Here is a 5,034-nt window from a genome sequence, read left to right as displayed (position 1 = left end):
CTGTAGGCGACCGCCTAGGTCACCTAAATGGTTGCACCAGCCCTGCCTGGCCCCCAGCAGGGACCCCATTCTGGTCCCTGCTCACCCACAGCCCATGCCTCTTCTTCCCCGCTCCTCTTGGGTCTCTGTTGGCTGGGGAATGTCCCTTCTCTTTGACCCACACAGAGCAGAAGCCAGAGCCACCAGAAGTCAAGTTCTGGACAGACTCCCCTATGCTCCACTGCACATAGACTCCCCCTCAGGAGTTCTGGAACAATTTGTATAGTAGGGGTGCTGAGAGCCACTGAACCAAATTGTAAACCTTGTATATGGTGGAAACCACTTCAAGCCGGGGGTGGGGTGGGGAGGAGGGTGGCGGGGGGAGGGTGCGGATGGCAGCATCCTGAGCTCCAGCACCTATGCTCCCCCTGTGACAGCTCGCAACACTGTTTGGTTATTACAGCAAGACAAACTCCTTAGACCACTCACTGCCCTTTGCACACTGTATGCTCCAAGGGGTCATTGCCTGGTGTTTTTATGTTAGAAGCCACAGTCAATGAGTGTGGAACTTTCAGTCGCTATCAGAGTATTTAGTTAATGACTTAATTCTCCGTAGAGGATTATCTACAAATTCCTCATTTATTATCCATATTTGTTCATCATCTTCCAAAACAACTTCAAACTATGCATTGAACATTTTACTATTCTCAACAAATTTCCCAAGTAATACTGAGGAAAGAGGCCTTTCTGCACCTAATGGTGTACCAAATCCTGCACCACCAGAGTTCCAATGGAACAGAATACTGGCACAGGTAACAGGCCTAAAATACACCCAGCTAGACCTCGACATTCATGAAGCTAAGTCTTTCAGTGTGAATGCAGGAGAATGCGCTTGAGCAACCAGCTAATCATTCATAAAGTGGATCACATTATTTAAAAGGCAAATACACTTATTACTGTTGGACTTGCAAGTAAACCAAGCACACATCCCTCTCGGACACACACGATGCTTCATATTTCATAACAGTGCTTGATGAAAAAAGTTGCCATCACAAGCTGGGTTCTACTAACGCGTTCATCCTCCAAATGAAGAATAGTGTCTTAAATCATGAACTATGCTGTTGCACATTTATTTTTATTTTATTTTGAAACAAATGGCCTACAAATTGAAATTGGAAGTGTTGCAGCAAGCAGTCACACAGGGAGAATTAATCCTAAAAAATTTATTCTGTAATATGGAAACTGACAGAAAACAAGTGAGGAGTTGACCAGGGCAAAGCCTGAAGTAGAATCCCAGAAGAACACAAGATTCACTATGGATATTTGTTTCAAGGTTATAAATTCTATGCCACTGCCTGGGCAGTTCAGGTGGTTTCATGGTCACAAACACACATCCGGTTGTTATCTGTCACCAAGGTATGCATTTATTCTTTTCTTACATAGGAACACAGTGTAATGGAAGCTTTCAGCAAGGATGGGCTTCCCTCAGCCCAGGTTTACCCTCTGAGTCTCCTTCTGAGCTACCCTGTATGATGTTCTTCAACCTTCTTCCCTCCATCCTTGGTCATAGGGGTATGGAGCTCTTTCCATGGAAAGTCCACCTCCACATATTCCTCAGTTAATTTAGCATCATATCTAATCATTCTGCTGGCGCCTCTGAACCCAGCCTCTTATAGTCTCAGGGTTGGGGCCTCAATGTCCTGTCTATCCGGCAGCAGCCACTGTGTTGCCCAGTCTGACAATTTCTGTACAAAGGCCCTGGGACATATCCCACCATTCCAGCTGGCTGCCCTGAATATTTGGCAGTATTTCTCAGCTGGCAGGCCAACTCTGTCCAAAATAGCAGCCTTCAGTGTATCATAGTCTTTGGCCTGGCGTTTGCTCAGGGCTGTATAAGCTGCCTGAGCCTCGTTGACCAGATAAGGAGCTAGCCAAAGTGCCCAGGCTCCCTAGCCCTGTCCGGTGCTAGTAGCCACCAGCTCAAAGGTTAGTAAAAAGGCATCAGGGCCATCCCCTGGGGCCATTTTACCTAGTCCCAGGCCCATCATTCGATTTCCAGCCCCCTCACTGGAACTCACCAGTCTCTGCGGGAGCTGTTGCTGTACTGGGCCTGCTCCTTGATGAACTCTTGCAACATTCACTGCTGTTCCACCTGCCAGCTCAGAAGCGCTTGCCTCTCCACCTGCTGCATCCCCTTTGGTTGTGTCATTAGCCAGCCCAGCATCTCGCCCAGATCTCCTTCCTTCACACAGGTTCACCTTCAGTCTCCTCTTAGCTCAAGAGAGTTAATGCTCCCGGAAAAAGCCCCCATGTGTCGCAGGGCACCTCTGTCGCTACCTGCTGAACGGCACTGTCTGGCCAGTTCAGGAGGAATCAGAGTCACAAACACACATCGCGTTGTTTTCTTTCACCAACGTGTGCATTTATTCTTTTGTTGCATAGTAACACAGTGTAATGCAAGCTTAATGCAAGGGTTGGCTTCCCTGCAGCCCTCACACTCATCCTCTGAGCCGCCCCTTGCTTCTTGTTCCTTCCACTTACATTCTCCCAATTACCTCATTAGCCCAGTGATGACCACCCAGGTGCTCACAATCCCCCAACAGAAAGAGCATAATTGGCTCCAGCTGGGCCTGCAGCCTTCTTCAGGCTGCAGCAATGGCAGTGATCCGGGTGCTGCTGATAGTGCATGTCTTTCTAAAAGAAAACCCACTTTCTTGAGCAATACCCAGCCACTGGAAATGGTCTTATACAGTTATCTGTAACACGCGTGTTACATTTCACTGCTTAGAAAAATACACAGGTTGGTGATTGGCAATTTGTTCTATCAAAGACAAGTTAATAACTTTGGTTGAAAAAATAGTAAATGCTTAAGGTAAAGCATTACAACTGACGTGACACATTTCTGAAGCTTTTGAAATGATCACCACTTTGTTAAATTTAAAACCTCTAAGGTGATTATTATAGACTTTTATTATTATTTATTTGTATTACAGTAGCATCTAGAGACCTTAACTGAGACTGGGGCCTCATTGTGCCAGGCACTGTGAAAACACATGTTAAGAGACAACCCATGGCCCAAAGAGCTCCCAATCTAAGTAAATAAGACAAAAAGAAATAGGAAGGCGAAGTGACTTCAGCCAAGGTTACACAGCAGTTTAGTGGCTCAGGTAGGATTCGAATTCAGGTCTCCTGGCTCCCAGTGCAGTACCTGACCACTCCGCTTTCCTGGATGCCCAGATTATATTACTATATATGGAGAGAGGCATGATATAGTGTTGCAGGTACAGGACTGGGGATGTGGAATTTCAGAGTTCTAGTCCATGAGACACCCCGTTGGGACCTTCAGCGAGTCACTTGTCCGCTCTGAGATATGTAAAGCAAGTATTACTGCCCCACATTTTATAGACAGGCGTTTGAGGAGAATGAACTAGTTAATATTTTTAAAGTACTTTGAAGATGAAAATTGCCATGTGAGCCTGACCCAAAGCTCACTGAAAGGATTAGAAAGACCCCCATTGACTTCAGTGAGCTTCAGCTAGCGAGAAAGGGCCCAGTTAACACAAAATAAATAATTTTTCATTCATCAGTACCTGAAAATCCTATCACCCCTAGATCCTGACCCTGCAAAGAGAACTGTGTGAGCAGGCCCAATGTGGAATCCCACTGAAGTAAATAGGGCTCTCGGCAGGAAGGATCGGGGCCACTGGGATTTGTATTCTATTACTAACATAGGGAAATCAACCATCGTCCTGAAAGCAGCATCCTTCGTTAGCTAAATAATAATTTAAGCCGCAAAGGCCTGATTCTATAAACACTTATGCACAGAAGTAACTGAATTCCATGGGACTACATAGGTGAGTAAGTGTTTGCTGGATCAGGAATGTAGCATACTATGTATTGAGCATTTGCTGCTTTCATAAGTAAATAATACTTCCATTGCCACAAATTAAATAGGAGATGTAAAACTTCACCTAGTTTTCAGCAGCAAATATTAAGCTGAGCTCAAGTCTTTAGGGAAAAATAGCATGTAATAATGATCACACTTATTCTGTACATACAGGTTCCTAGTACCCAGTTTGTGCTTTACTATCATTCGCCTTTCACCTCACTACCAATTCCCGCAGAGGAGTTCCTTTTTTATTCATTTTGAAAGTTTACCATCAATCAACCTCTTAAAGAGCTTGCCAGAAACTTGGATAGAGGCTCATAATAAAATAGCGGAGACAGAGAACTAATTGATTTCTATAAATAATGTTTAGCTGTAAAGATATGAAAAGTGGTTAGGACCACATGCATTAATCTTCCTTTTAGCCATCTGTGTCTGCAAAGGCACATTATACACTGTGACAAAGTAACCCCACTAGTTTGCACTGCAAATACAGTGGGACATTAATATCACACTCTTCTCTCCTTTAGAGTCTCTAATTACCCCTCAAGTTTATACGCTGCACTTTTTAAACTTTATTTCCATTACCATCTCTACTATGACAGCATGTAGAAAATGACCCTGTTTTTTCCCCCCTTTCCTGGAGGATGAATGTAAGTTTAATCTAAATTCTAAGTCTGAACTCATTCTAACCATGCTGTAACGACTGACAATGTTCAATGTAAACACATACCACCTTCCAAATAATACTTCTGTATGACTTGGAAGAAAATGATTAATGCAACAGAAAGCATTAAGCCAGAGTAAATTCCATCACAATCCCATTTTGCTGCCTTTAAACAGACAATATACAGGAATTGCTACTGCTCAGCCTCATAAATTATCCTGTGGCACCTTATAGACTAACAGACATATTGAAGCATGAGCTTTCGTGGGTGAATACCCACTTCGTCGACATGCATCCGACGAAGTGGGTATTCACCCACGAAAGCTCCTGCTCCAATAGGTCTGTTAGTCTACAAGGTGCCACAGGACTCTTTGCTGCTTTTATAGATCCAGACTAACATGGCTACCCCTCTGATACTCATAAATTATGTTATCCATGTGAAGTGACATTATTCTTTATGCAATGCTATAAGGGGTAAATACTTAGCTGGTATAAATTGTCG

Source organism: Mauremys mutica, chromosome 12, assembly GCF_020497125.1.
Source record: "Mauremys mutica isolate MM-2020 ecotype Southern chromosome 12, ASM2049712v1, whole genome shotgun sequence".
In the NCBI taxonomy this organism is placed as follows: Eukaryota; Metazoa; Chordata; order Testudines; family Geoemydidae; genus Mauremys; species Mauremys mutica.
This window is presented reverse-complemented; position numbering follows the sequence as displayed.